Source organism: Diabrotica virgifera, chromosome 6 (genome assembly GCF_917563875.1).
Source record: "Diabrotica virgifera virgifera chromosome 6, PGI_DIABVI_V3a".
Taxonomy (NCBI): Eukaryota; Metazoa; Arthropoda; class Insecta; order Coleoptera; family Chrysomelidae; genus Diabrotica; species Diabrotica virgifera.
In genome coordinates this window covers 191,719,132-191,729,119 of record NC_065448.1, presented here as the reverse complement: position 1 = coordinate 191,729,119, position 9,988 = coordinate 191,719,132, and the positions used below count along the sequence as shown (strand labels likewise).

At 29.9% G+C, this 9,988-nt stretch overlaps 1 long non-coding RNA gene across 1 annotated transcript; it reads left to right on the top strand.

The window, feature by feature from the left end:
- Positions 1-2,206: 2,206 nt before the first annotated feature.
- On the top strand, positions 2,207-9,233 carry LOC126886603 (uncharacterized). The gene is made up of 3 exons (XR_007698713.1): positions 2,207-2,256; positions 5,820-5,921; positions 9,114-9,233. It is a non-coding gene; the product is annotated as an uncharacterized LOC126886603 (long non-coding RNA).
- The last annotated feature ends 755 nt before the right edge of the window (positions 9,234-9,988 follow it).

Here is a 9,988-nt window from a genome sequence, read left to right as displayed (position 1 = left end):
CGTAAGCACCACCTTCCACTACGGATCTTGTCGCTTACTGATTTCAGTGTCTCATTTTTTAAGAAACTCGTTTGGCGGTTAGAACATTCAAAGCCTCTTTTAGTTGGTTTGGAATTGTTTTACAGCTGCGTCTTTTTAATAGTCGATAGGACGTAAAAACTATTTTATTTTGATACCAAAACAAAAATTTAGAATTTTTGGCGCTTACGCCTTTTTGTCGTGACGCCATCGATTTCATAAATTTTATAATGTTCGTACCCTTTTTAGAGGCATTAAAAGCAACAAATTTAGTAAAAACAACCAAAGAAGCACAATCAGCTATTCAGTTATGGATAAGAAAAGCATTTGACAGAAACAGCTATAAAATCATTAAAAAAAATTAACATAAAAATTAGTATACTGAATTCGCTCTATCGAGATTCACTTTGGTCAGGGAAGTTCAGTTTTCAGAAGTGACGGGAAAGTACTACACCACCAACGCACCTGATCATAGTCATTATTATTAATAGTAAACAGATATAAATAGTTATTTAAAAAATTAGTGTTAAAAGTACAATTTTAAGGCACGCATGTGAAAGTTTGCAGAATGAGCGAAGCGAATTCTGCAATTCACCTGAGTGCCTTAAAAATGTAGTTTTTAACACGTATATCATACAATATTTTTTCTACAAGCGTTATAAATTTATAAAATACAATATTTTTTTTAATTGCTGGAACTGTGAAATCTATGACCCGTAAAAGGTAGAATTGGTTGTCTAGACTCAAGGGGAATGTCTAAAAATTCTTAGCGAAAATATTATACCGTTACATTAACTTGTTTTTTCTACAAACGTGTTAAAAATGCAATAATACAGTTTAAATTAAATTTTAAATAAAAAAAAAAAATTGAAAAAATCTAACACATCCGTCAAAGAAAAGCGTGGCGCGTGTTCGTCGAATAAACGGTTTTTGCCCCACGCTTTTCTTCAACGAATGTGTTAGATTTTTTCAATTTTGTTTTTTATTTTTTGCTTTTTAGTTGATTTTTTATAATATTTTTAATTTTAATCACTCGTAACTAAAGAAAAGCGTTTCTTAAAAAAAATTTTATATTTTTTTATTTTTTACTTTTTAGTGTTTTCAACTTTTCAAACTTTTCAAACATTAAAATATATCGTCATGTTTATTAAAATATGTATAAAACATATGATGTACTAACATGAAAAGTAGTCGGAATCGGCAAAAAATTTGAAACTTTATTGTTTATTAATGAAGCATAACCTAAACAATTAACGTAAAAAGTGAAATTATGTATTGTTCATATCATTAGCTATACAATCCGTAAAAGTTTCAAGTTTTTACATTGTAAACAAGGGAATTTAAGCGTTTTCCATTAAAATTGTTTTTTTTATTTAAACAATTAATAAACATGAAAAATTTTTTTATTGACTATTCGCGTATTGTTTTCGCGAATGCAAATGTCTGAAAATTTTCATTCATTTGCATTGAAGAAAAGGCAGTCAAATTAACGTCTAAAAATTTGACGCAAACTATTGAACTAAATAAAAGCGTTTAAAAACCTTTTAAACCACCTTTTTCAAATTGCGCAAGTTGTACTATTAATATTAATAGGCCTTGGGCCCGCATATACAATTATTATTTATGACCACACCGTTGAAACTTTTTGTACTTGTTATTTGGATGGAGTCGGACAAATTTTGAGCTTGGCGCATTATGGTAGTGGGGCGTTTGTCTGTCAAGCGGTGACGAAGTTGTCAATTTTATGCAAGAAAAAAATTTATTACCACATTGGTCATTCTATTTTAATCAATGGATTTTATCATATAAACAACGAAAACAATTTTGTCGGACAAAAATATTGGGGCATATGACGCGTCGGACACGCTAAATATGTCAAATTTATGAAAATAATAAATTTATTACCACATCGATAATTTTAACGGTATCTATCATAAAACCTTTTTACAATAATGTGGTAACCTTGTCGGACAATTTTCACGGGGCATATGCGCAGTCGGACGCGCCGAAGATGTCAATTTCCTGAAATTTTTTTATTTACAACCATTTTTCCGACAGCATTAGTAGGTTATAAGTAATTATATTCTTAATCAAAAAATCAAAGCGTCGGACAAAAATATTGGGGCAACTCGACAGTCGGACAAAAAATTTAATTTTTATTAGTAAAGTATACTTTCAAATTATGCTGGGTTCGTGCATCCCTTATCTTTACAACCATTTTTCCGACAAAAGTAGTAGGTTACAAGTAATTATATTCTTAAACAAAAAATGTAATTGTCTGACAAAAATGTTGGGGCAAACGAACAGAAAACTTAATTCCTTTAGGTTATCGACGAGGAGGTATTATCAAAAAAAAAATTTAAAACAGTGTTTCTCGGTTACTTTTGAATCGATTTAGCTGAAAATTGGTACACACACTAAGTAAAGCATTTAAAAGGATATGACGCAGATCGGAACCCAAAATTTTCTTAAAAAATTTTCCGACAAGAGGGAAAATTTTAGAAAAATTGTGATCTGATAATTTGTGTACATACTCCTTGAACAACGACAAACATCGTTCTGTATTTTTTTTCTCGAATTAAAAAAAAATTTTCAGCACATGTATCAGGTTATAAGTAGTTATATTTCAAATCAAAAAATCTAAGTGCCCGACATAAATAGTGGGGCACATCCAAAGTCGGACAAAAAATTTAATTTTTATTAATAAACTATACTTTTAAACTATTCTGGGTTCGTGCATCCCTTATCTTTACAACCATTTTTCCGACAAAAGTAGTAGGATACAAGTAATTATACTCTTAAACAAAAAATGTAATTGTCTGACAAAAATGTTGGGGCAAACGAACAGGAAACTTAATTCTTTTAGGCTATGGACGAGGAGGAATTATCCAAAAATATTTTAAAACAGATTTTTTCGGTTATTTTTGAATCGATTTAGCTGAAAATTGGTACACACACTAAGTAAAACATTTAAAAGGGTATGACGTAGCGCTGTACCCAAAATTTTCCCAAAAAAATTTCGGACAAGAGGGAAAATTTTAGAAAAATTGTGATCTGATATTTGCGTACATACTCCTTGAACAACGACAAACATCGTTCTGTAGTTTTTTTTTCTCGAAATAAAAAAAATTTCCGACACAAGTATCAGGTTATAAGTAGTTATATTCCAAATCAAAAAATCTAAGTGTCCGACAAAAATATTGGGGCAAATCCAAAGTCAGACAAAAAATTTAATTTTTATTGATAAACTATACTTTTAAAATATGCTGGGTTCGTGTATCCCTTATCTTTACAACCATTTTTCCGACAAAGGTTGTAAGTTACAAGTAATTATATTCTTAAACAAAAAATGTAATTTTTTGACAAAAATCTTGGGGCAAACGAACAGAAAACTTAATTCATTTAGGCTATCGACGAGAAAGTAATATTAAAAAATTTTAAAAGAGTTTTCTCGGTTATTTTTGAATCGATTTAGCTCAAAATTGGCACACACTAAGTAAAACATTTAAAAGGGTATGACGTAGAGCTGTACTCAAAATTTTCTTAAAAAATTTTCCGACAAGAGGGAAAATTTTTGAAAAATTGTGATCTGATGCTTACATACTCCTTAAACAACGACAAACATCGTTCTGTAGTTTTTTTTTCCAATTAAAAAAAATTTCTGACACAAGTATCAGGTTATAAGTAGTTATATTCTATATCAAAAAATCTAAGTGTCCGACAAAAATATTGGGTCAAATCCAAAGTCGGACAAAAAATTTAATTTTTATTAATAAACTGTCTTTTAAACCTTACTGGGTTCGTGCAACCCTTACCTTTAAAACCATTTTTCCGACAACATTAGTAGGTCATAAGTAATTATATTCTTAATCAAAAAATCAAAGTGTCGGACAAAAATATTGGGGCAACTCGACAGTCGGACAAAAAATTTATTTTTATTAGTAAAGTATACTTTCAAATTATGCTGACTTCGTGCATCCCTTATCTTTACAACCATTTTTCCGACAAAAGTAGTAGGTTACAAGTAATTATATTCTTAAACAAAAAATATAATTGTCTGACAAAAATGTTGGGGCAAACGAACAGAAAACTTAATTCCTTTAGGCTATCGACGAGGAGGTATTATCAAAAAAAAAAATTTAAAACAGTGTTTCTCGGTTACTTTTGAATCGATTTAGCTGAAAATTGGTACACACACTAAGTAAAGCATTTAAAAGGGTATGACGCAGATCGGAACCCAAAATTTTCTTAAAAAATTTTCCGACAAGAGGGAAAATTTTAGAAAAATTGTGATCTGATAATTTGTGTACATACTCCTTGAACAACGACAAACATCGTTCTGTATTTTTTTTCTCGAATTAAAAAAAAATTTTCAGCACATGTATCAGGTTATAAGTAGTTATATTTCAAATCAAAAAATCTAAGTGCCCGACATAAATAGTGGGGCACATCCAAATTCGGACAAAAAATTTAATTTTTATTAATAAACTATACTTTTAAACTATTCTGGGTTCGTGCATCCCTTATCTTTACAACCATTTTTCCAACAAAAGTAGTAGGATACAAGTAATTATACTCTTAAACAAAAAATGTGATTGTCTGACAAAAATGTTGGGGCAAACGAACAGGAAACTTAATTCTTTTAGGCTATGGACGAGGAGGTATTATCCAAAAATATTTTAAAACAGATTTTTTCGGTTATTTTTGAATCGATTTAGCTGAAAATTGGTACACACACTAAGTAAAACATTTAAAAGGGTATGACGTAGCGCTGTACCCAAAATTTTCCCAAAAAAATTTCGGACAAGAGGGAAAATTTTAGAAAAATTGTGATCTGATATTTGCGTACATACTCCTTGAACAACGACAAACATCGTTCTGTAGTTTTTTTTCTCGAAATAAAAAAAATTTCCGACACAAGTATCAGGTTATAAGTAGTTATATTCCAAATCAAAAAATCTAAGTGTCCGACAAAAATATTGGGGCAAATCCAAAGTCAGACAAAAAATTTAATTTTTACTGATAAACTATACTTTTAAAATATGCTGGGTTCGTGTATCCCATATCTTTACAACCATTTTTCCGACAAAGGTAGTAAGTTACAAGTAATTATATTCTTAAACAAAAAATGTAATTTTTTGACAAAAATCTTGGGGCAAACGAACAGAAAACTTAATTCATTTAGGCTATCGACGAGAAAGTAATATTAAAAAATTTTAAAAGAGTTTTCTCGGTTATTTTTGAATCGATTTAGCTCAAAATTGGCACACACTAAGTAAAACATTTAAAAGGGTATGACGTAGAGCTGTACCCAAAATTTTCTTAAAAAATTTTCCGACAAGAGGGAAAAATTTTGAAAAATTGTTATCTGATATTTGCTTACATACTCCTTGAACAACGACAAACATCGTTCTGTAGTTTTTTTTTTCCAATTAAAAAAAATTTCTGACACAAGTATCAGGTTATAAGTAGTTATATTCTATATCAAAAAATCTAAGTGTCCGACAAAAATATTGGGTCAAATCCAAAGTCGGACAAAAAATTTAATTTTTATTAATAACCTGTCTTTTAAACCTTACTGGGTTCGTGCAACCCTTACCTTTAAAACCATTTTTCCGACAACATTAGTAGGTCATAAGTAATTATATTCTTAATCAAAAAATCAAAGTGTCGGACAAAAATATTGGGGCAACTCGACAGTCGGACAAAAAATTTATTTTTATTAGTAAAGTATACTTTCAAATTATGCTGGCTTCGTGCATCCCTTATCTTTACAACCATTTTTCCGACAAATGTAGTAGGTTACAAGTAATTATATTCTTAAACAAAAAATATAATTGTCTGACAAAAATGTTGGGGCAAACGAACAGAAAACTTAATTCTTTTAGGCTATCGACGAGGAGGTATTATCAAAAAAAATTTTTAAAACAGTGTTTCTCGGTTACTTTTGAATCGATTTAGCTGAAAATTGGTACACACACTAAGTAAAGCATTTAATAGGGTATGACGTAGATCGGAACCAAAAATTTTCTTAAAAAATTTTCCGACAAGAGGGAAAATTTTAGAAAAATTGTGATCTGATAATTTGTGTACATACTCCTTGAACAACGACAAACATCGTTCTGTATTTTTTTCTCGAATTAAAAAAAAATTTTCAGCACATGTATCAGGTTATAAGTAGTTATATTCCAAATCAAAAAATCTAAGTGCCTGACATAAATAGTGGGGCACATCCAAAGTCGGATAAAAAATTTAATTTTTATTAATAAACTATACTTTTAAACTATTCTGGGTTCGTGCATCCCTTATCTTTACAACCGTTTTTCCGACAAGAGCAGTAGGATAAAAGTAATTATACTCTTAAACAAAAAATGTAATTTTCTGACAAAAATGTTGGGGCAAACGAACAGGAAACTTAATTCTTTTATGCTATGGACGAGGAGGTATTATCCAAAAATATTTTAACACAGATTTTTTCGGTTATTTTTGAATCTATTTAGCTGAAAATTGGTACACACACTAAGTAAAACATTTAAAAGGGTATGACGTAGAGCCGTACCCAAAATTTTCCCAAAAAAATTTCGGACAAGAGGGAAAATTTTAGAAAAATTGTGATCTGATATTTGCGTACATACTCCTTGAACAACGACAAACATCGTTCTGTAGTTTTTTTTCTCGAAATAAAAAAAAATTTCGATACAAGTATCAGGTTATAAGTAGTTATATTCCAAATCAAAAAATCTAAGTGTCCGACAAAAATATTGGGTCAAATCCAAAGTCGGACAAAAAATTTAATTTTTATTAATAAACTGTCTTTTAAACCTTTCTCGGTTCGTGCAACCATTACCCTTAAAACCATTTTTCCGACAACATTAGTAGGTTATAAGTAATTATATTCTTAATCAAAAAATCAAAGTGTCGGACAAAAATATTGGGGCAATTCGAAAGTCGGACAAAACATTTATTTTTATTAGTTAAGTATACTTTCAAATTATGCTGGGTTCGTGCATCCCTTATCTTTACAACCATTTTTCCGACAAAAGTAGAAGGTTACAAATAATTATATTCTTAAACAAAAAATATAATTGTCTGACAAAAATGTTGGGGCAAACGAACAGAAAACTTAATTCTTTTAGGCTATCGACGAGGAGGTATTATCAAAAAAAAATTTTAAAACAGTGTTTCTCGGTTACTTTTGAATCGATTTAGCTGAAAATTGGTACACACACTAAGTAAAGCATTTAAAAGGGTATGACGTAGATCGGAACCCAAAATTTTCTTAAAAAATTTTCCGACAAGAGGGAAAATTTTAGAAAAATTGTGATCTGATAATTTGTGTACATACTCCTTGAACAACGACAAACATCGTTCTGTAGTTTTTTTCTCGAAATAAAAAAAAATTTCCGATACAAGTATCAGGTTATAAGTAGTTATATTCCAAATCAAAAAATCTAAGTGTCCGACAAAAATATTGGGTCAAATCCAAAGTCGGACAAAAAATTTAATTTAATAAACTGTCTTTTAAACTTTTCTGGGTTCGTGCAATCCTTACCTTTAAAACCATTTTTCCGACAACATTAGTAGGTTATAAGTAATTATATTCTTAATCAAAAAATCAAAGTGTCGGACAGAATATTGGGGCAACTCGACAGTCGGACAAAAAATTTAATTTTATTAGTAAAGTATACTTTCAAATTATGCTGGGTTCGTGCATCCCTTATCTTTACAACCATTTTTCCGACAAAAGTAGTAGGATACAATTAATTATACTCTTAAACAAAAAATGTAATTGTCTGACAAAAATGTTGGGACAAACGAACAGGAAACTTAATTCTTTTAGGCTATGGACGAGGAGGTATTATCAAAAATTATTTTAAAACAGATTTTTTCGGTTATTTTTGAATCGATTTAGCTGAAAATTGGTACACACACTAAGTAAAACATTTAAAAGGGTATGACGTAGCCCTGTACCCAAAATTTTCCCAAAAAAATTTCGGACAAGAGGGAAAATTTTAGAAAAATTGTGATCTGATATTTGCGTACATACTCCTTGAACAACGACAAACATCGTTCTGTAGTTTTTTTTCTCGAAATAAAAAAAATTTCCGACACAAGTATCAGGTTATAAGCAGTTATATTCCAAATCAAAAAATCTAAGTGTCCGACAAAAATATTGGGGCAAATCCAAAGTCAGACAAAAAATTTAATTTTTATTGATAAACTATACTTTTAAAATATGCTGGGTTCGTGTATCCCTTATCTTTACAACCATTTTTCCGACAAAGGTAGTAAGTTACAAGTAATTATATTCTTAAACAAAAAATGTAATTTTTTGACAAAAATCTTGGGGCAAACGAACAGAAAACTTAATTCATTTAGGCTATCGACGAGAAAGTAATATTAAAAAATTTTAAAAGAGTTTTCTCGGTTATTTTTGAATCGATTTAGCTCAAAACTGGCACACACTAAGTAAAACATTTAAAAGGGTATGACGTAGAGCTGTACCCAAAATTTTCTTAAAAAATTTTCCGACAAGAGGGAAAATTTTTGAAAAATTGTGATCTGATATTTGCTTACATACTCCTTGAACAACGACAAACATCGTTCTGTAGTTTTTTTTCCAATTAAAAAAAATTTCTGACACAAGTATCAGGTTATAAGTAGTTATATTCTATATCAAAAAATCTAAGTGTCCGACAAAAATATTGGGTCAAATCCAAAGTCGGACAAAAAATTTAATTTTTATTAATAAACTGTCTTTTAAACCTTACTGGGTTTGTGCAACCCTTACCTTTAAAACCATTTTTCCGACAACATTAGTAGGTCATAAGTAATTATATTCTTAATCAAAAAATCAAAGTGTCGGACAAAAATATTGGGGCAACTCGACAGTCGGACAAAAAATTTATTTTTATTAGTAAAGTATACTTTCAAATTATGCTGGCTTCGTGCATCCCTTATCTTTACAACCATTTTTCCGACAAAAGTAGTAGGTTACAAGTAATTATATTCTTAAACAAAAAATATAATTGACTGACAAAAATGTTGGGGCAAACGAACAGAAAACTTAATTCCTTTAGGCTATCGACGAGGAGGTATTATCAAAAAAAAAAATTTAAAACAGTGTTTCTCGGTTACTTTTGAATCGATTTAGCTGAAAATTGGTACACACACTAAGTAAAGCATTTAAAAGGGTATGACGCAGATCGGAACCCAAAATTTTCTTAAAAAATTTTCCGACAAGAGGGAAAATTTTAGAAAAATTTTGATCTGATAATTTGTGTACATACTCCTTGAACAACGACAAACATCGTTCTGTATTTTTTTTCTCGAATTAAAAAAAAATTTTCAGCACATGTATCAGGTTATAAGTAGTTATATTTCAAATCAAAAAATCTAAGTGCCCGACATAAATAGTGGGGCACATCCAAAGTCGGACAAAAAATTTAATTTTTATTAATAAACTATACTTTTAAACTATTCTGGGTTCGTGCATCCCTTATCTTTACAACCATTTTTCCGACAAAAGTAGTAGGATACAAGTAATTATACTCTTAAACAAAAAATGTGATTGTCTGACAAAAATGTTGGGGCAAACGAACAGGAAACTTAATTCTTTTAGGCTATGGACGAGGAGGTATTATCCAAAAATATTTTAAAACAGATTTTTTCGGTTACTTTTGAATCGATTTAGCTGAAAATTGGTACACACACTAAGTAAAACATTTAAAAGGGTATGACGTAGCGCTGTACCCAAAATTTTCCCAAAAAAATTTCGGACAAGAGGGAAAATTTTAGAAAAATTGTGATCTGATATTTGCGTACATACTCCTTGAACAACGACAAACATCGTTCTGTAGTTTTTTTTCTCGAAATAAAAAAAATTTCCGACAGAAGTATCAGGTTATAAGTAGTTATATTCCAAATCAAAAAATCTAAGTGTCCGACAAAAATATTGGGGCAAATCCAA